Source organism: Ranitomeya variabilis, chromosome 1 (assembly GCF_051348905.1).
Source record: "Ranitomeya variabilis isolate aRanVar5 chromosome 1, aRanVar5.hap1, whole genome shotgun sequence".
In the NCBI taxonomy this organism is placed as follows: domain Eukaryota; kingdom Metazoa; phylum Chordata; class Amphibia; order Anura; family Dendrobatidae; genus Ranitomeya; species Ranitomeya variabilis.
This window is the reverse complement of record NC_135232.1, coordinates 222,728,230-222,749,096: the sequence shown is the minus strand read 5'-3', so window position 1 is coordinate 222,749,096 and position 20,867 is coordinate 222,728,230. Positions and strand designations below refer to the sequence as shown.

The 20,867-nt window shown below is 44.1% G+C and overlaps 1 protein-coding gene across 1 annotated transcript in view; it reads left to right on the top strand.

Moving 5' to 3' along the window:
- The window catches only part of RHOF (ras homolog family member F, filopodia associated), a 111,657-nt gene that overhangs the window by 75,369 nt on the left and 15,421 nt on the right, over positions 1 to 20,867 (top strand). The gene's annotated exons all lie outside the window — the stretch shown is intronic.

Below are 20,867 nucleotides of genomic sequence, written 5' to 3'. Positions count from 1 at the left end.
TGGCGATACAGCCAGGGTCACACTGTGCACAGGCTCTGTAGCGAAATTTAACTATTACTATAACATCCTGTAGAATGTAAGCCCGCAAGGGCAGGGTCCTCGCCCCTCTGTACCAGTCTGTCATTGTAAGTTTGTTTACTGTAATTTGTATGTAACACCTTCTCATGTACAGCAGCATGGAATCAATGGTGCTATATAAATAATAGGTGCAGCTGGGGTCACACTGTGCACAGGCTCCGGAGCGATATAACCTATTACAGGTCGGAGGGGAGGGAAGTGATAATGTTATATAGGTGCAGCTGGGGTCACACTGTGCACAGGCTCCGGAGCGATATAACCTATTACAGGTCGGAGGGGAGGGAAGTGATAATGTTATATGTTATATAGGTGCAGCTGGGGTCACACTGTGCACAGGCTCCGGAGCGATATAACCTATTACAGGTCGGAGGGGAGGGAAGTGATAATGTTATATAGGTGCAGCTGGGGTCACACTGTGCACAGGCTCCGGAGCGATATAACCTATTACAGGTCGGAGGGGAGGGAAGTGATAATGTTATATAGGTGCAGCTGGGGTCACACTGTGCACAGGCTCCGGAGCGATATAACCTATTACAGGTCGGAGAGGAGGGAAGTGATAATGTTATATAGGTGCAGCTGGGGTCACACTGTGCACAGGCTCCGGAGCGATATAACCTATTACAGGTCGGAGAGGAGGGAAGTGATAATATTATATAGGTGCAGCTGGGGTCATACTGTGCACAGGCTCCGGAGCGATATAACCTATTACAGGTCGGAGAGGAGGGAAGTGATAATGTTATATAGGTGCAGCTGGGGTCACACTGTGCACAGGCTCCGGAGCGATATAACCTATTACAGGTCGGAGAGGAGGGAAGTGATAATGTTATATAGGTGCAGCTGGGGTCACACTGTGCACAGGCTCCGGAGCGATATAACCTATTACAGGTCGGAGAGGAGGGAAGTGATAATGTTATATAGGTGCAGCTGGGGTCACACTGTGCACAGGCTCCGGAGCGATATAACCTATTACAGGTTGGAGGGGAGGGAAGTGATAATGTTATATAGGTGCAGCTGGGGTCACACTGTGCACAGGCTCCGGAGCGATATAACCTATTACAGGTCGGAGGGGAGGGAAGTGATAATGTTATATAGGTGCAGCTGGGGTCACACTGTGCACAGGCTCCGGAGCGATATAACCTATTACAGGTCGGAGAGGAGGGAAGTGATAATATTATATAGGTGCAGCTGGGGTCACACTGTGCACAGGCTCCGGAGCGATATAACCTATTACAGGTCGGAGGGGAGGGAAGTGATAATGTTATATAGGTGCAGCTGGGGTCACACTGTGCACAGGCTCCGGAGCGATATAACCTATTACAGGTTGGAGAGGAGGGAAGTGATAATATTATATAGGTGCAGCTGGGGTCATACTGTGCACAGGCTCCGGAGCGATATAACCTATTACAGGTCGGAGGGGAGGGAAGTGATAATGTTATATAGGTGCAGCTGGGGTCACACTGTGCACAGGCTCCGGAGCGATATAACCTATTACAGGTCGGAGGGGAGGGAAGTGATAATATTATATAGGTGCAGCTGGGGTCACACTGTGCACAGGCTCCGGAGCGATATAACCTATTACAGGTCGGAGGGGAGGGAAGTGATAATATTATATAGGTGCAGCTGGGGTCATACTGTGCACAGGCTCTAGAGCGAGAAAGGCGATAATTGCTGTTTTGTCCATTTGGATAACTGTGTGGGCAATGTTTCTGTGGACATTTTTTTTTTGTTGGTGGGCATTTTTCTTTTGGGCATTTTTCTGGTCATCCAGGCTACATAATCCTTAAAGAAGTAGTATGGAAAATCGATTGTAAACTCCATTAAGACCCATATGAGGTAAGCACATTCTTTATTAAAGAAGCACGCCTCCAAAGTTTTTACCTTTTTAATATATTGCAATCCTCATATTCTCGAGCTCTGTGTACTTACAGTTGCTCATTGCAATATATTAAGATTATAAAATATTGATGGGATTGCTTCTCTAATGCACAGCAGCACATCCCATAGTGTTACACACGGATAGTGACACTCCACAACCAGCTGGCACTAGGGTTTGTAAAGAGTTGTGCAGCTCCAGCTTTTTTCGGATGACAGATCTGTCAGTCTAATCCTGCCTCTTCATAAAACACTCTACACAGTGTCACCAGTTATTAGGTAATTTTCTATTTTTGATTAATGTCATTGGACAATTAGTGCTGTTAATAAGCCTGAATATTTAAGGGAGTGAGGATTTGTCTGTGTCGGAAGAATATCTGTATGTGCACAATTGTTGGTTTGCAGTATTATTCAACTACGTTAAATGAAAAATGTATATTTTCCATCTCAGTTGTTTATTATTCTTTAGCAGATCAAAATAAACAACTCAAGGTGCAAAAAAATACATTTCTGGCATTTAACCCCTTCATGACCCAGCCTATTTTGACCTTAATGACCTGGCCATTTTTTGCAATTCTGACCAGTGTCCCTTTGAGGTAATAACTCAGGAACGCTTCAGCGGATCCTAGCGATTCTGAGATTGTTTTTTCATGACATATTGGGCTTCATGTTAGTGGTAAATTTAGGTCAATAACTTTTGCGTTTATTTGTGGAAAAAATAGGAAATTTGGCGAAATTTTGAAAATTTCGCAGTCTTCAAATTTTGAATTTTTATTCTGTTAAAACGGAGTTATGTGACACACAAAATAGTTAATAAATAACATTTCCCACATGTCTAATTTACAGCACCACAATTTTGGAAACAACTTTTTTTTTTTTGCTAGGAAGTTATAAGGGTTAAAATTTGACCAGCGATTTCTTATTTTTACAACACCATTTACAAAACATTTTTTTTAGGAAACACCTCACATTTGATGTGAGTTTGAGGGGTCTATATGGCTGAAAATACCAGGGCTGTGGAGTCGGTAAGCCACAGTTGCAACTCCGACTCTTGGATTTTATCAGGTTCCGACTCCGGCTCCGACTCCTTCATAAATGGCCAATTCGTAACAATAAATTTACTGTTGTAAAATATTAACATTGTGCTTATTCAGTTTCTTACCATCATATAAGTAATCAGGCCACTTAGAGCAAAAACTATATTTATTAGAATATAGCAAATAACTTTTATAAACTTTTCTAAACCTTTGTAAGTAAATATGCAATAAACACTGTTATGCAGTTAATAAGAAGAAATCTATAAATTTGTCCTCAGAAAAAGTATTGCCTCTGTCAGATCCTGCTTCATGGATGCCCTCAAATCTGATGTAATTATTTTGAGAGCAGAGAACAACCTCTCTACACTAACTTGGGTTGGTGGCAATGCAGTAACCACTCGGGCAACATCTCTGACAATGTCAGGATACAGAGGAATCGCTTGTTGCACTGTTATTTTTGATGAACAGTCAAATTTCTCAATTTCTTTTAGTGCACATGAAAAATTCTGCTGAAATGTACTGGCTGTGTTCTTTGATGGGGGGTGACTCTTCTTCTATGCGGGAACGCTTTGCACGGTCCTTGTGATCCAAATATTTTTCTAAATTAAATTCTTCATCAGTTGATGAGGGTGAAGATGTGGCAGGATGACCAAATTCTTCTTGTTCCTCCTGACTGTTCTGCAACCCTTTCATCCTTACTGCTATTTCAAACAGAGCTTCTTTTCCTTTAGTTAGCTGCTGATCATCTAGAAGAATCCAATGCATTGGGTCTACATAAACAGCTGCCAAAAGAATGTTATTTTGTAATAGTATCTCCTCTCTCCGTTTCATTGATGTAGCAATGCCACTTGCAATTAACATCAGGTTCTTCCACTCCTTTAAGAAAATACCTGGAGTTAAGTCCTCTGCTTGTAATTTTTTAGTCACTGTAAATGGGTGCTCTAGCAATTTTTCCAGCTCAGTCACCTGATTCCATTGACTTTCATTTAGCGTCAGTTGAGGGTTAGCCATGTCTACAAGAAAGGTTTTCAGTTAAACCAAGCTCTGAATCATTAAGTAAGTACTGCCCCATCGTGTGGCTTGATCAATAATTGCCCCTTTTCCAGCACGTCTCTTCAAAATTGAGTCAACTTTAGGGGTTTTGGCAACAGTAGCCAATTTTCTCACCTTGCCAATCAGTGCAGCAGCAGGTCCTTCTTGCAGACTGTCTCTTATAGCCAGCTGTAGTGTATGCACAACACCACGCATGTGATCAATGAAAGAACATATTGACACAGTTTCAACAAGATCATCTAAACTATCATCAATAAATATAAACCCAGACTCATAATGTGCAGTGTCCAAAATCCATGTCCCGGACACCGTAAATTCCTGCTCCAAAAGGCAATCTGATAAATCAGGAGAAAATAGGAGCATTCCAAACAAGATTTAAAAATGTACAAACTTTATTAAGACACTGAAAAAACAAGTACAGCACATACATTAAAAATTAGGACACAAAAGACCCATCCCTTTAACCCACATAATGTAGCAGGAAAAATACCTAGTAACTAGACGAGGTTACCGGAAGCCACCTCTGAGCCCATGTGTATATGAAGTCAAACACATACGGTCCAACACATGGACCTATTTTACAGCATATGAGTAATGCTAGTATACTATACTAGTATGCTAGTTACGCTATTGACAGTATGGTGGGTCCCCTGTATAGTGTTCCGGAGTCCTGAGTTTGATTATACTAGCATTACTCATATGCTGTAAAATAGGTCCATGTGTTGGACCGTATGTGTTTGACTTCATATACACATGGGCTCAGAGGTGGCTTCCGGTAACCTCGTCTAGTTACTAGGTATTTTTCCTGCTACATTATGTGGGTTAAAGGGATGGGTCTTTTGTGTCCTAATTTTTAATGTATGTGCTGTACTTGTTTTTTCAGTGTCTTAATAAAGTTTGTACATTTTTAAATCTTGTTTGGAATGCTCCTATTTTCTCCTGATTTATCATCTAAACTATCATGTTGCTGTTCATCTGAAGCAACTTCAGTTTGCTCCTCAGTTACAATACTGTGTTCCTCTATTTCAAACATTTCTGTGTCTGTGGACCCAGAATGTTCTTCTAGCTGCTGTGGCCATCATTACTCTCATTCATTAGCTTAATAGTACTTATCATATTTGAAGCATTGTCAGTTACAACAGAAAGAACTTGCTCTTTTTTAAGTTCATAGTCTTGCAGAACCTTTTCCACCAAGACCTGGAGAAACTCACTGGTGAGATGAGCTTTGGTGTCTTTTACTGCCAATGTCTTGGTAACTATTTCATTTTTGGTACAAACAAATCGGACATTGATGGCAAAATAGTTCACTCTGTGACGTGTGTGCGGCGCCCCCACTGCCGCAGGGCCGAGGGGTACCCGGTACCGGGCCTCTGAGTCTCTGCTCTGGGGTTGTCACGGTGGCTAGACCCGGTCCGTGACCCTGCTGAGGGGCGCACAGTGGTAGATGTGGATGATGGTGGTAGTGTAGTGCCGGTCGCAGTCAATAACGAGGACACCAGGTTGCAGTCTCTTTACCTCTTTACTGAAGGTCTCAAAGTCCTCAATCCGGAATACGGTTAACCGGGCTGCGCAAGTCCGGCCGGTCCGATGGCACCTCCAGAGTTCCCTTTGCAGGCGGAAATCTGTGCCTTCCTGCTAGCGCTGTGTGTTGTGGTCCTCCCCTGCTGAGCTTACGGGATAGTCCCCACAACTGTTGTGTCTGTTTCTCGTGTTCCCTCACAACTCGATTAGATGATCTTCTGCTAATCTTCCCTCCCTCCCAGGTGTTATGGTTGGGACGCACCCGTATTACGGGTAGGCTCGGAGCTCTTCCGGGACCCTAGAGTCGCCCCTCTCCAAAGGTTGCCCCCTATGTCTGCGTAGGTGATTTAGGTGAGACAGCCCGCCTGTGACTGACTGTCCTGCCGTTGGTTTGAAGTATGGCTTAGAGCTCTGTACCTCCTCGGCTTTCCGGCCGCCGGTTGTTTACGCCTCAGTAGGATGTTGCCTCGATCTTACAGCACGACTCCTACTGGTATTCTCCTTCTTGCTTTGATCTCGTTTCTCACTCAGCACAATAAATCTCGCTTCTTGTCCTTTCTTAGGGCACCGCCGCTATGAAGTGCAGGCGCGGTCCCATAGCTTTCTCTCTGTTTGCCAGGCCTCTGTCAGGATCCCACCCCTGACAGGGACCCTACCGAATCTTCCCCTGCAACACCCTCTGCCACAAGGTGTTGCCTGGTTCCAACCCAGTCAGCGTTCTCTCTAACTTCCTGCCTAACCCCCAGTTTTACCAGACTGTGAGGAGTGGCCTAATGAATAGTACCCTTAGCTCCCCCTGGAGGCCAGACTGTGAAATGTATTGGTGTATGTGATACCTGGTCAGATGAACTCCTTCAGTGCCATCAGACGTACCATAGCCCCCCTTAGCGGCGGAGCCACAGTACTGCAACGACCAGGACTCTGGGGCGCTGCATGTGCAGGCATCCATTTTAAGAAACAGAAAGCGTCCCTTGAGTTTTTTTAAGTTCTTCCTTTTGTTTAAAAGCTTCTTCGATTACTAATTTTCTAATACTCTTTCTCCATAGAAACACCAACCTTGCGGGCCATTTCCCCATTCAGACACACAAAAGCTGGTCTTGAAAATAATGAAATAGGCACACTATCCTTTACAACAAGCTCTATGATCTGTTTTTTAAATGTATCTACTGTCATTGTCACAGTAACTTTGTCACTGACAAAATATCTTGCAACTGATGGCTGCATAGTTCTCTGCTCCTTTGTTTGGCTGGAAGAGCTGGGCACTGGTTCATTGGTTTGGATGCAGTCTTTCTCATCCACTGCTTTCAGTACTACTGGATGAAAGTGCTGTAAATGTCTCTTTAGATTAGAAGCTCTGGTAGGAGCATTTTTATCTTTGCCTGAATATGCACTGATCTTGGCTTCACAGCATTTGTTTTCGTCTGGATCATTTGTCATACACTGACAGACATAATGTTTTCTATCTTGAGTGATGGTGAAATGTTCAAATACAGCTGATTTAATGTGACGCTTCTTTGACATTCTCAGGTTTTTAATTCTGCATTCACAATCCAAATGACAATTGTTTTTCCTAAAAACAATTGTACAAAATTATTGCCAGGTCGTACAACTGATATAGTGGTCAGTAATACTGTTATTCCTAATGTACTCACAGTTAACTGATGCAAATTTTGTTGAAAGGATAATACTTCTTACAGTCTTCCTCTTCTGAGTAGCAGCTGTGAGATGCTTGGAAGACGCACACCTAGTAAACATCTAGTCTAGAGGAGGAGCTTTACTACTAAGAATTTGCAACACATTTTCACTTTCAGTTTCATACATTGTAAGTAGGGGGGTTGGGGCAGCATGAGGTTAACCAAGTATAAGATTAGATAAGGGCAATGGAGAACAGTGACACACAAGAAGTAAAGGTACCTTCACACTGAACAACTTTCCAACGAGAACGACAACGATCCGTGACGTTGCAGCGTCCTGGATAGCGATATCTTTGTGTTTGACACGCAGCAGCGATCTGGATCCCGCTGTGATATCGTTGGTCGGAGCTAGAAGGCCAGCACCTTATTTTGTCGTTAGGTCGGTGTGTATCGTCGTGTTTGACAGCAAAAGCAACGATGCCAGCAATGTTTTACAATGGTAACCAGGGTAAATATCGGGTTACTAAGCGCAGGGCCACGCTTAGTAACCCGATATTTACCCTGGTTACCATTGTAAAAGTAAAAAAAAAAACAGTACATACTCACCTTCTGTTGTCTGTCGCGTCCCCCGGTGTCTGCGCTGCTGCTCAGAGCTTCCTGCACTGAATGTGTCAGTGCCGGCCGTAAAGCCGAGCACAGCGGTGACGTCACCGCTGTGCTCTGCCGGCCCTGACACATTCAGTGAAGGAAGCTCTGAGCAGCAGCGCGGACGCCGGGGGACGTGACAGACATCAGAAGGTGAGTATGTACTGTTTTTTTTTTTTTTTTTTTACTTTTACATTGGTAACCAGGGTAAATATCGGGTTACTAAGCGCGGCCCTGCACTTAGTAACCCAATGTTTACCCTGGTTACCCGGGTGCTGCAGGGGGACTTCGACATCGTTGAAGACAGTTTCAACGATGCCGAAGTCGTTCCCCTGATCGTTGGTCGCTGGAGAGAGCTGTCTGTGTGACAGCTCCCCAGCGACCTAAACAGCGACGCTGCAGCGTCGCTGAGTGTGACGTACCTTAAGAAATGTCTCTATCTCCAGCAGAACTGCTTATCACTGTTGTTCATAGTTTGATAGAACATATATATTTGAGTAACATTTATAAAATTAATATGAAAGTTCAATTCTGAAATATTAATACATTTTTTTTTTAAAGCTGGAGTCGGTACATTTCTACCGACTCCAACCAAAACTAACTCCGACTCCACGACTCCGACTCCACAGCCCTGGAAAATACCCAAAAGTGACACCATTCTAAAAACTGCACCCCTCAAGGTGCTCAAAACCACATTCAAGAAGTTTATTAACCCTTCAGGTGCTTCACAGCAGCAGAAGCAACATGGAAGGAAAAAATGAACATTTAACTTTTTAGTCCCAAAAATGATCTTTTAGCAACAATTTTTTTTTATTTTGCCAAGGGTAAAAGAAGAAAGTGGACCCCTAAAGTTGTTGTCCAATTAGTCCTGAGAACGCTGAAAATCCATATGTGGGGGTGAACCACTGTTTGGGTGCACAACAGGGCTCAGAAGGGAAGGAGCGCCATTTGACTTTTTGAATGAAAAATTAGCTCCAATTGTTAGCGGACACCATGTCGCGTTTGGAGAGCCCCTCTGTGCCTAAACATTGGAGCTCCCCCACAAGTGTCCCCATTTTGGAAACTAGACCCCCCAAGGAACTTATCTAGATCATAGTGAGCACTTTGAACCCCCAGGTGCTTTACAAATTGATCCGTAATATTGAAAAAGTATTTTTTTTCACTAATTTTCTTTTAATCAATCAAGTAAATAAGGCAGCACACTGCAGCGCTGAAACATTTAAACATGAAACATGAAAACTGAACTGCATTACTGCAGTAGAAATATGAAAAATTAGAGCGTTTAGCGCATAAAAATGGCCATTTTTGTGTGTACCTGGTAGCCACTTTAGGGCATCTCTCGTATACCAGGTCCTACGCTTTCCTTTCCTCGCTGAGAATAAACGTCTTCATGTTTCATGTTTGCATGTTTCAGCGCTGCAGTGTGCTGCCTTATTTACTTCACTGTATATGAGTTGGTGACTCTAGGGTCAGCACCTGTTCACACTTAGTCTATGTTTGGATGTGACGGTCAGTTTTTTTAAAATATATTCTTTAGCCTTCTGACTGAGCACTCCGCCTCTTAGCCACAGGTGTTTTAATCGCAACAGGTCCATTACTCCTCCACAGAGAGAGAGAATGTTAGTCTAAGAAGAGGTTTCACAGGTACCCATTCAGATGGAGACGTTTATTCTCAGCGAGGAAAGGAAAGCGTAGGACCTGGTATACGAGAGATGCCCTAAAGTGGCTACCAGGTACACATAAAATTGGCCATTTTTATGCGCTAAACGCTCTCATTTTTCATATTTCTAGTGCAGTAATGCAGTTCAGTTTTCTTGTTACATGTTTGTATGTTTCAGCGTTGCAGTGTGCTGCCTTATTTGCTTGACTGTATGAGAGTTGGTGACTCTAGGTTCAGCACCTGTTCATACTTAGTCTATGTTTGGATGTGACGGTCAGTTTTTTGAAATGTACAAATTTTCTTTTCGCCTCAATTTTTTTTTCATTTTCCCATGGGCAACAGGATAAAATGGATGTTAAAATTTGTTGGGCAATTTCTCCTGAGTACACCGATACTTCATATGTGGGGGTAAACCACTGTTTGGGCGCAGGGCTCGGAAGGGAAGGAGCACCATTAGACTTTTGGAATAGAAAATTAGCTCCAATTGTTAGCGGACACCATGCCGCGTTTGGAGAGCCCCTGTGTGCCTAAACATTGGAGCTCCCCTACAAGTGACCCCATTTTGGAAACTAGACCTCCCAAGGAACTTATCTAGATGTGTGGTGACCACTTTTTACCCCCAAGTGCTTCACAGAAGTTTATAACGCAGAGCTGTGAAAATAAAAAATCTTTTTCCTCAAAAATTGTTTTAGCCCACAATTTATTTTCACAAGGGTAACAGGAGAAATTGGACCCCAAAAGTTGTTGTCCAGTTTGTCCTGAGTACGCTGGTACCCCATATGTGGGGGGAACCACTGTTTTGTAGTGACGTTTTGAAATGTAGACTTTGATGGAATGGTCTGCGGGCGTCATGTTATGTTTGTAGAGCCCCTGATGTGCCTAAACAGTAGCAATTCTAACTCCAACCCTAACCCCAACACACCCCTAATCCCAGCCCTAACTTAAGCCCCAACCCTAACTTTAGCCCAACTCACTTTAGCCCAACTCTAACCCTAATGGGAAAACTGGGGCGGGAGGGGGTGATCAGCGGGGCAGGGGGTGATCACTGGGTCAGGAGGGGGCTGTCAGGTGCTGGGGGGGGGGGGGCTGAGGAGATGCAGCAGCAGATGGATCCAGCAGCAGCAGGGGAGGGTGATCACCGGGGCAGGAGGAAGGGAGCGGATGGCGGAGGGCAGCAGAGGGAAGTACCTGGCGGTGGTGAGTAGGTGGCAGGACAGCAAGCAGGCACCTCTCTGTTCAGCTTCCACGGATTGCATGAAGCTGGACAACGAGGCAGCCATCATTTACTCCGCCCCTTCACATCTGAATGGAGATAGCTCCAATCAGATCTGGGGGTGGTGACAAAGAGGTCACCGGAAGTGATCGTAGCCACGGGGGGCAAAGCCACCCCCCCTTCCCGGGCTCAAGTACAAGTCCCCCTGTACCTGCAGGTTGGGTGACATTTGCGTTAACCCATTCACCCAACCTGCAGGAACGCGATCCCGCCATGACGCCACATAGGCGTCACAGGTCGGATTGGCATCGACTTTCATAACAGGTTGGGAAGGGGTTAAAGAAAAAAAAAATACTTATTCAATATCAGTGACCATTATAGCCTCCCTTTTTGCAATAACAATCATAAACCTCCTATCCATGGAGTCTATCAGACTAAGAAACTGACATTCAGACTGTTTTGGCAGCACCAACCACAGCCTCTCAGAGACTGTTTGTTTTTTGTTGTTGTTTCTATTCACCGTAAATCTGTCATTAGGCATGGAATGCGGTGAATATTAATTTCTCTTAAGTAACAGCACACATGAACGCCGGCGGCTCCAGCTGACACTGTGCTCGCTACTAAATAGCAATGAATCCTTGATGCCCTCTACACACATTCCCATTGTGCAGAGCAGTGAGTATTCTGGAGCTGCCCTACTGCTTGTAAACAGCACATGACGTCCCTGGCATGCGCGGCTTATAAGCATAAAGCAGCTGCTGGCATTGGAACAAGATGCTGCAAGGGAGCGCCAGGAAGGTAAGTGTAATGTGTATGTGTGTGTGTGTGTTTGTTTTTTTTAATATATATATATATATTTTTATTTTTTTTTCTGATGGGGCCATGCATACCAGTATGGGTTGTGGGGGCCAATCATACCAGGATCCTATTAAAGAGAAATGAATATTCATTGCCCTCCACGCCCATGGGAGTGGAATGCAGTTAATATTAATTTCTCTTTAGTAGCGGGCACAGGAGTTAGCCGCAGCAGCCGTCTCCTGCCTCATGTGACCCACTACTCTACCGCTGCCATTCCCCCACCTCCCTACCATAGCCATTACATCCGGACTATAAGGCGCACCCGCCATTTTCCTCCACTGGTATTAAGTATATAAGGCTGTGTGAGAGATGTGCTCTGTGCATATCCGATATCAGTCTGAAGGAGCCACTTAATATAAAGAGCTGTGGACTATTCTGATGAATGAGTATGGGGTGATCTTGGGGTCTAACACTTTTAGGAAAGCTTTCTGCAGGCAGCTTGTTACATACAAGATGAGCACAATATTGTGTAATGACATGATTCATCAATACTCGGTGGTCCACATTTAGTAGTTATCTGTATAATAGTCTCATTGTGAAGCTTCATGTGGATTTCAGACCAGAATCTTGGGTGTGTTAAAATCTGAAATAAGCTGGAAGTACTAAGCAGTATGTTTCTGGGGTGCTCCCTCTGTGTGGGGGCAGGGGTTGTTCAGTTAGATTTTTAAGCACAATACCAGCATTGATGGAACTTTCAGAAGTACAGCAACACAACCACACTCTTACCTGAGGCACCATGACGTATTGCCTAGGAAGAGGCAAGGGATCCCTAATATAAAGTAAATTACATGGGTGGATCGTACATCAGGGTTTTACAATGCAGCCTTTTATCTGTTCTTTGAACTAAATGAATATTGTAGGACATGGATTCACGAAGTCAAGGTCTGGTTCATGCCATCTAAAGTACCTGACCAAATTATGAGGCCACACAACATATTCTTTTGTATGCACTTGCGATAGTGAAATGCTTAGTCAAGCTGAACTATGAATTATTGCTCACGATTTGTATCTAAATGTGCAGACATTGGGCAGTTCGGGTGCTGATCCAGAACACTTATGTAATGTATGCTTTTTAGTTACAGCAGGGTTCATGTTAATTTTTGCTTCTTGTAATATATATATGTGTGTGTGTGTGTGTGTGTGTGTGTACAGTACAGACCAAAAGTTTGGACACACCTCATTTAAAGATTTTTTTTGTATTTTCATGACTCTGAAAATTGTACATTCACACTGAAGGCATCAAAACTATGAATTAGCACATGTGGAATTATATACTTAACAAAAAAGTGTGAAACAACTGAAAATATGTCTTATACTCTAGGTTCTTCAAAGTAGCCACCTTTGCTTTGATGACTGCTTTGCACACTCTTGGCATTCTCTTGATGAGCTTCAAGAGGTAGTCACCGGGAATGGTTTTCATTTCACAGGTGTGCCCTGTCAGGTGTAGTAAGTGGGATTTCTTGCCTTATAAATGGGGATGGGACCATCAGTTGTGTTGTGGAGAAGTCTGGTGGATACACAGCTGATAGTCCTACGGAATAGACTGTTAGCTGCATTTTTTTTCTTGCCATAATACAAATTCTGAGTAAAGAAAAACGAGTGGCCATCATTACTTTAACCCCTTAATCACATATGACGTACTATCCCGTCAAGGTGACCTGGGACTTAATTCCCAGTGACGGGATAGTATGTCATATGCGATTGGCCGCGCTCATGGCAGGGTGTCAGCTGACTATCGCAGCTGACATCTGGCACTATGTGCCAGGAGCGGTCACGGACCGCCCCCGGCACATTAACCCCCGGCACACTGCGATCAAACATGATCGCAGTGTTCCGGCAGTATAGGGAAGCATCTCGCAGGGAGGGGGCTCCCTGTGTGCTTCCCTGAGACCCCCGGAGCAACGCAATGTGATTGCGTTGCTCCGAGGTCTCTTACCTCCTCCTCCCTGCACCAGGCCCGGATCCAAAATGGCCGCGGGGCTGCATCCGGGTCCTGCAGGGAGGTGGCTTACCCAAGCGCCTGCTGAGAGCAGGCGCTGGTAAGCCTGCAGCGCTGTAAGTCAGATCGCTGATCTGACAAAGTGCTGTGCAAACTGTCAGATCAGTGATCTGTGATGTCTCCCCCGGGACAAAGTAAAAAAAAAAAAAAAATTTCCACATGTGTAATAAGAAAAAAAATAAATTCCTAAATAAAGAAGAAAAAAGAAAAATTATTCCCATAAATACATTTCTTTATCTAAATAAAAAAAAAGTACACATATTTAGTATCGCCGCGTCCGTAATGACCCGACCTATAAAACTGTCCCACTAGTTAACCCCTTCAGTGAACACCGTAAAAAAAGGGTCAAAAAACGCTTTATCATACTGCCGAACAAAAAGTGGAATAACACGCGATCAAAAAGACTGATATAAATAACCATGGTATCGCTGAAAACGTCATCTTGTCCCGCAGAAAACGAGCCGCCATACAGCGTCATCAGCGAAAAAATAAAGTTATATAGTCCTCAGAATAAAGCGATGCAAAAATAATTATTTTTTATATAAAATAGTTTTTATCGTATAAAAGCGCCAAAACATAAAAAAATGATATAAAAGAGATATCGCTGTAATCGTACTGACCCAAAGAATAAAACTGCTTTACCCATTTTACCAAGCGCGGAACGGTATAAACGCCCCCCCCCCCCCCCACAAAGAAATTCATGAATAGCTGGTTTTTGGTCATTCTGCCTCACAAAAATCGGAATAAAAAGCGATCAAAAAATGTCACGTGCCCGAAAATGTTACCAATAAAAACGTCAACTCGTCTGTCAAAAAACAAGACCTCACATGACTCTGTGAACCAAAATATGGAAAAATTATAGGTCTCAAAATGTGGAGACGCAAAAACTTTTAAAGCATCTTTTAGTGTGTGACAGCTGCCAATCATGAAAATCCGCTATAAAAGTAAATCAAACCCCCCTTCATCACCCCCTTAGTTAGGGAAAAATAATAAAATTAAAAAAATGTATTTATTTCCATTTTCCCGTTAGGGTTGGGGTTAAAGTTAGGGTTAGGGTTGGGGCTAAAGATAGGGTTAGGGTTGGGGCTAAAGATAGGGTTAGGATTACATTTACGGTTGGGATTAGGGTTGGGATTAGAGTTTGGGGTGTGTCAGGGTTAGGGGTGTGGTTAGGGTTAAAGTTGGGATTAGGGTTAGAGGCATGTTTGGATTAGGGTTTCAGTTAGAATTGGGGAGTTTCCACTGTTTAGGCACATCAGGGGTTCTCCAAACGCGACATGGCGTCCGATCTCAATTCCAGCCAATTCTGCGTTGAAAAAGTAAAACAGTGCTCCTTCCCTTCCAAGCTCTCCCGTGCGCCCAAACGGGTGTTTACCCCAACATATGGGGTATCAGCGTACTCGGGACAAATTGGACAACAACTTTTGGGGTCCAAGTTCTCTTGTTACCCTTGGGAAAATAAAAATTTGGGGGCTAAATATCATTTTTGTGGGAAAAAAATATTTTATTTTCACGGCTCTGCGTTGTAAACTGTAGTGAAATACTTGGGGTTTCAAAGTTCTCACAACACATCTAGATAAGTTCCTTGTGGGGTCTAGTTTCCAATATGGGGTCACTTATGGGGGTTTCTACTGTTTGGGTACATCAGGGGCTCTGCAAATGCAACGTGACGCCTGCAGACCAATCCATCTAAGTCTGCATTCCAAATGGCGCTCCTTCCCTTCATGCGCCCAAACGGTGGTTCCCCCCCCCCCCCCACATATGGGGTATCAGCGTTCTCAGGACAAATTGGAAAACAACTTTTGGCATCCAATTTATCCAGTTACCCTTGTGAAAATACAAAACTGGGGGCTAAAAAATCATTTTTGTGAAGAAGAAGAAAAAAAAAACAAAAAAAAAACCAACTAATTTTCACGGCTCAGCGTTATAAACTGTAGTGAAACACTTGGGGGTTCAAAGCTCTGAAAACACATCTAGATAAGTTCCTTAGGGGGTCTACTTTCCAAAATGGTGTCACTTGGGGGGTTTTAATGTTTAGGCACATCAGGGGCTCTCCAAACGCAACATGGCGTCCCTTCTCAATTCTAGTCAATTTTGCATTGAAAAGTCAAACGGCGCTCCTTCCCTTCCGAGCTCTGCCATGCGCCCAAACAGTGGTTTACCCCCACATATCGAGTATCAGCGTACTCAGGACAAATTGCACAACAAGTTTTGGGGTCCAATTTCTTCTCTTACCTTTGGGAAAATAAAAAATTGGGGACGAAAAGATCATTTTTGTGAAAAAATGTGATTTTTTTTATTTTTATGGCTCTGCATTATAAACTTCTGTGAAGCACTTGGTGGGTCAAAGTGCTCACCACACATCTAGATAAGTTCCTTAGGGGGTCTACTTTCCAAAATGGGGTCACTTGTGGGGGGATTCAATGTTTAGGCACCTCAGGGGCTCTCCAAACGCAACATAGCGTCCCATCTCGATTCCAGTCAATTTTGCATTGAAAAGTCAAACAGCACTCCTTCCCTTCCGAACTCTGCCATGCGCCCAAACAGTGGTTTACCCCCACATATGGGGTATCGGCGTACTCAGGACAAATTGTACAACAACTTTTGGTGTCCATTTTCTCCTGTTACCCTTGGTAAAATAAAACAAATTGGAGCTGAAATAAATTGTGTAAATAAAAATGAACATTTAACTTTTTTCAAACATTCCAAAAATTCCTGTGAAACACCTGAAGGGTTAATAAACTTCTTGAATGTGGTTTTGAGTACCTTGAGGGTATGTGCACACGTCAGGATTTCTTGCAGAAATTTCCTGAAGTAAACCGGAAATTTTCTGCAAGAAATCCGCATTTTTTTTTTTGCGTTTTTTTCCCCGTTTTTTTTCGCTTTTTTTTTTAGCATTTTGCAAGCGAAATTAGCTTGCAGAATGCTAAAGTTTTCCAAGCGATCTGTAGCATCGCTTGGAAAACTGACAGGTTGGTCACACTTTTTACTATAGATGCTGCCTATGTGGCATCTATAGTAAAAGATAGAATGTTTAAAAATAATAAAAAATAATAAAAAAAAATGGTTATACTCACCTGCAGACAGCGGATCTCCTCAGCGGCGTCCGTTCCTATAGATGCTCTGTGTGTGCAGGACCTTCCATGATGTCGCGGTCACGTGAGCGGTCACATGACCGGTCTCGCGACCAATCACAAGACCGCGACGTCATCGCAGGTCCTTCACCGTACACCAGCTATAGGAACCGAAGCGGCAGCATGCACCGGAGAGGCGGGAAGACTCCGGGGCCATCAGAGGGTGAGTATATGACTATTTTTTATTTTAATTCTTTTTTTACCAATTATATGGTGCCCAGTCCGTGGAGGAGAGTCTCCTCTCCTCCACCCTGGGTACCAATCGCACATAATCTGCTTACTTCCCGCATGGTGTGCACCGCCCCGTGCGGGAAGTAAGCAGATCAATGCACTCCTAGGTGTGCGGAATCCCCGCAATTCCGCATTTTTAATGAACATGTTGCTTTTTTTTCCGCGTTGCGATTTTTTCGCGGAAAAAAATGCAACATTTGCACAAAAAATGCGGAATACACTGTAAATAATAGGAGGCATATGTTAGCGTTTTTTTCGCGTTTTTATAGCAAAAACACGATAAAAACGCGAAAAATACTGAACGTGTGCACATGGCCTGAGGGGTGAGGTTTTTAGAATGGTGTCACACTTGGGTATTTTCTATCATATAGACACCTCAAAATGACTTCAAATGACATGTGGTCCCTAAAAAAAAAAAAAAAAAAAAAACTGTGTAAAAATGAAATTGCTGGTCAACTTTTAACTCTTATAACTCCCTAACAAAAAAAAATTTTGGTTCCAAAATTGAGCTGATGTAAAGTAGACATGTGGGAAATGTTACTTATTAAGTATTTTGTGTGACATATCTCTGTGATTTAAGGGCATAAAAATTGGAAAAAAGTTGGAAAATTGCGAAATTTTCACCAAATTTCCGTTTTTTTTTTCACAAATAAACGCAAGTTATATCGAAGAAATTTTACCACTAACATGAAGTACAATGTCACGAGAAAACAATGTCAGAATCGCCAAGATCCGTTGAAGCGTTCCACAGTTATAACCTCATAAAGAGACAGTGGTCAGAATTGTAAAAATTGACCCGGTCACTAACGTGCAAACCACCCTCGGGGCTTAAAGGGTTAAGAAATGAAGGTCAGTCAGTCCGAAAAATTGGGAAACTTTGAAAGTGTCCCCAAGTACAGTGGCAAAAACCATCAAGCGCTACAAAGAAACTGGCTTACATGAGGACCGCCCCAGGAAAGGAAGACCAAGAGTCACCTTGGCTTCTGAGGATAAGGGGATAAGTTTATCCGAGTCACCAGCCTCAGAAATCGCAGGTTAGGCTTCTTTCACACTTCCATCGGTACGGGGCCGTCACAAAGCGTCAGCGCGATGTACCGATGGACGTTGTTAAAATTCGGCACAACGTAGGCAGCGGATGCGGTTTTTCAACACATCCGCTGCCCATTCTAAAGTCCCGGCGAGGAGCTAGAGATCTCCGCCCGGGCATGCGCACTCCAAAGTGCAGGATGCGACATACGAAAAAACGTTCCCTTGAACGTTTTTTCCTGACGACGGTCCGCCAAAACACGACGCATCCAGTGCACGACGGACGCGACGTATGGCCATAAGTCTATGGGGAAAAAAACGCATCCTGCGGGCACATTTGCAGGATGCGTTTTTTTTCCCCAAAAAGATGCATTGTGACGGATCTAAAAAGACGGAAGTGTGAAAGTAGCCTAAACAGCAGCTCAGATTAGAGACCAGGTCAATGCCACACAGAGTTCTAGCAGCAGACACATCTCTACAACAACTGTTAAGAGGAGACTTTGTGCAGCAGGCCTTCATGGTAAAATAGCTGCTAGGAAACCACTGCTAAGGACAGGCAACAAGCAGAAGAGACTTGTTTGGGCTAAAGAACACAAGAAATGGACATTAGACCAGTGGAAATCTGTGCTTTGTTCTGATGAGTCCAAATTTGAGATCTTTGGTTCCAACCACCGTGTCTTTGTGCGAGGCAGAAAAGGTGAACGGATGGACTCTACATGCCTGGTTCCCCACCGTGAAGCATGGAGGAGGAGGTGTGATGGTGTGGGGGTGCTTTGCTGGTGACACTGTTGGGGATTTATTCAAAATTGAAGGCATACTGAACCAGCATGGCTACCACAGCATCTTGCAGGGGCATGCTATTCCATCCGGTTTGCGTTTAGTGGGGCCATCATTTATTTTTCAACAAGACAATGACCCCAAACACACCTCCAGGCTGTGTAAGGGCTATTTGACCAAGAAGGAGAGTGATGGGGTGCTACGCCAGATGACCTGGCCTCCACAGTCACCAGACCTGAACCCAATCGAGATGGTTTGGGGTGAGCTGGACCGCAGAGTGAAGGCAAAAGGACCAACAAGTACTAAGCATTTCTGGGAACTCCTTCCCGGTGACTACCTCTTGAAGCTCATCAAGAGAATGCCAAGAGTGTGCAAAGCAGTCGTCAAGGCAAAAGGTGGCTACTTTTAAGAACCTAGAATATAAGACATAATTTCAGTTGTTTCACACTTTTTTGTTAAGTATATAATTCCACATGTGTTAATTCATAGTTTTGATGCCTCCAGTGTGAATGTTCAATTTTCATAGTCATGGAAATACAGAAAAATCTTTAAATGAGGTGTCCAAACTTTTGGTCTGTACTGTGTATGTGTGTCTGTGTGTGTATATATAGACACACACACACACACACACACACACACACACACACACACACACACACACACACACACACACACACACACACACACACACACACACACACACACACGGATTCCAGTCCAACAGAAGTATTCCACCTGGAATTCTGTAAACACCTTCTCCAGGTCCATCGGAGTACCACCATCAGTGCCTGTCTGGCTGAGCTGGGCAGATTTTCACTGCAACTAGCAGTCCTGAAGAGGGTGCTATCCTTCCAGGCTCACCTACTGAGTAGCAACCCAAGGTCCCATCACCAAAAAGCCATGCTACATATAGGTGGTCCCCACAAACCAGGACCCCCAAAACAACTCACCCAAACCCAACCTGACCGAACGGTCAACCAAAACAACCTGACAAAAGCCACAATCAGGAAGATGGTAGAGGAGGGGCAGGAGAAGTCAGTGTCTGGAGGAACGAGATCAGCAGCTCACAGAAACTGACTGTGTACCAGAGTCTACAGAGAGATTACATATCTGGAGAAACTCTCGGATCCCAGAGACCGCCAGATCCTGAGCCGGTATAGACTGTGCCCATAATCTGGCCATCAGGTCGGCCGGCACAGACAAAGCTACAAGCCTAGGGAGGACAGACTGTGCCTACACTGTGACCTGAAGGCCCTGGAGGATGAGACCCACTGCACCAAATACTCAGCAGTGAGGGACACTCACTTCAGGAGACTCTCCGATCTCTTTCTGGATTTCAGTTTCATGAAGGAGGAAGAGTAAACATATATCCTGCTGGGGGAAGAAGAGAGCGCAGTGGAGATGGCAGCGCAGTATGCGAGCGTGTGCCATAGACTGCAAGAGAGACAACCATGATATGCCATGGACTTCCTTAGCCCCCACCCTGTACCCCACCCATTATCCCTACTCTCTACTGTACACGTGCTTTTGGCAAAACTAATGTTTATTTGGTCCTGCCAATAAAGATTCATTGAATTGAATGTGTGTGTATATATATATATATGTCAAGATTCAAAGAAGCTTTATTGGCGGGACCGAATACACATCAGTTTTGCCAAAGCAAGTGTATAAAGGCAATAGGGATAGGGACTGTGGGGATGTTGGGTAGGAGCTTTAGGGGAGGTGGATCGGGGCAGATCCAGGGTGGGGGGTATAGTCCATGGCATAGGGAAGGTGGATGGGGGCAGATCCATTGTGGGGGCTATAGTCCATGGCATCATAGTTCTCTTTCTCGCAGTCTATGACATTCGCTCACATACCGCGCTGCTATCTCCACTGCTCTCTCTTCTTCTCCCAGCAGGATATATGTTTTCTCTTCCTCCTTCATGGTGATGAAGTCTGGGAAGAGATGTGAGAGTCTCCTGAAGTGAGTGTCCCTCACTGCTGAGTATTTGGAGCAGTGTAGCAGGAAGTGGGTTTTGTCCTCTATGGCCTCCTGATCACAGTGTTGGCATAGTCTTTCCTCCCTGGGCTTGTAGTTCTGCCTGTGTCGGCCACATTCGATGGCCAGAGTGTGGGCACTGAGTCTG